Below are 258 nucleotides of genomic sequence, written 5' to 3' on the forward strand. Positions count from 1 at the left end.
CAACTCCCCAGTGCTCAACCCCTGAACTTCATGTTAACCCCAATAAACTAGTTCCTTCCACAATCCTCCTCTGTCCAAACACCAACTGCCATCCCCCCCCCCACTCCCCAACCCAACCTCCTCCCGACCATTAACTCTACCCTTAATTTCTTCCTCCATTCCAACCCCACTGTCTCCCCATAACCCCTTACCCTACACCAGCCTGCCCCACGACCCCAACCTCCCCTCCCTTCATCATCTAACCTTGTAACACCATAT

The 258-nt window shown here is 53.1% G+C and overlaps 1 protein-coding gene across 2 annotated transcripts in view; it reads right to left on the reverse strand.

The window, feature by feature from the left end:
- LOC119591425 overlaps positions 1 to 258 on the reverse strand; it is an 83,783-nt gene that overhangs the window by 69,889 nt on the left and 13,636 nt on the right. The window lies entirely within an intron of this gene.

The sequence above is a fragment of the Penaeus monodon genome, chromosome 28 (genome assembly GCF_015228065.2).
Source record: "Penaeus monodon isolate SGIC_2016 chromosome 28, NSTDA_Pmon_1, whole genome shotgun sequence".
Classification (NCBI taxonomy): Eukaryota; Metazoa; Arthropoda; class Malacostraca; order Decapoda; family Penaeidae; genus Penaeus; species Penaeus monodon.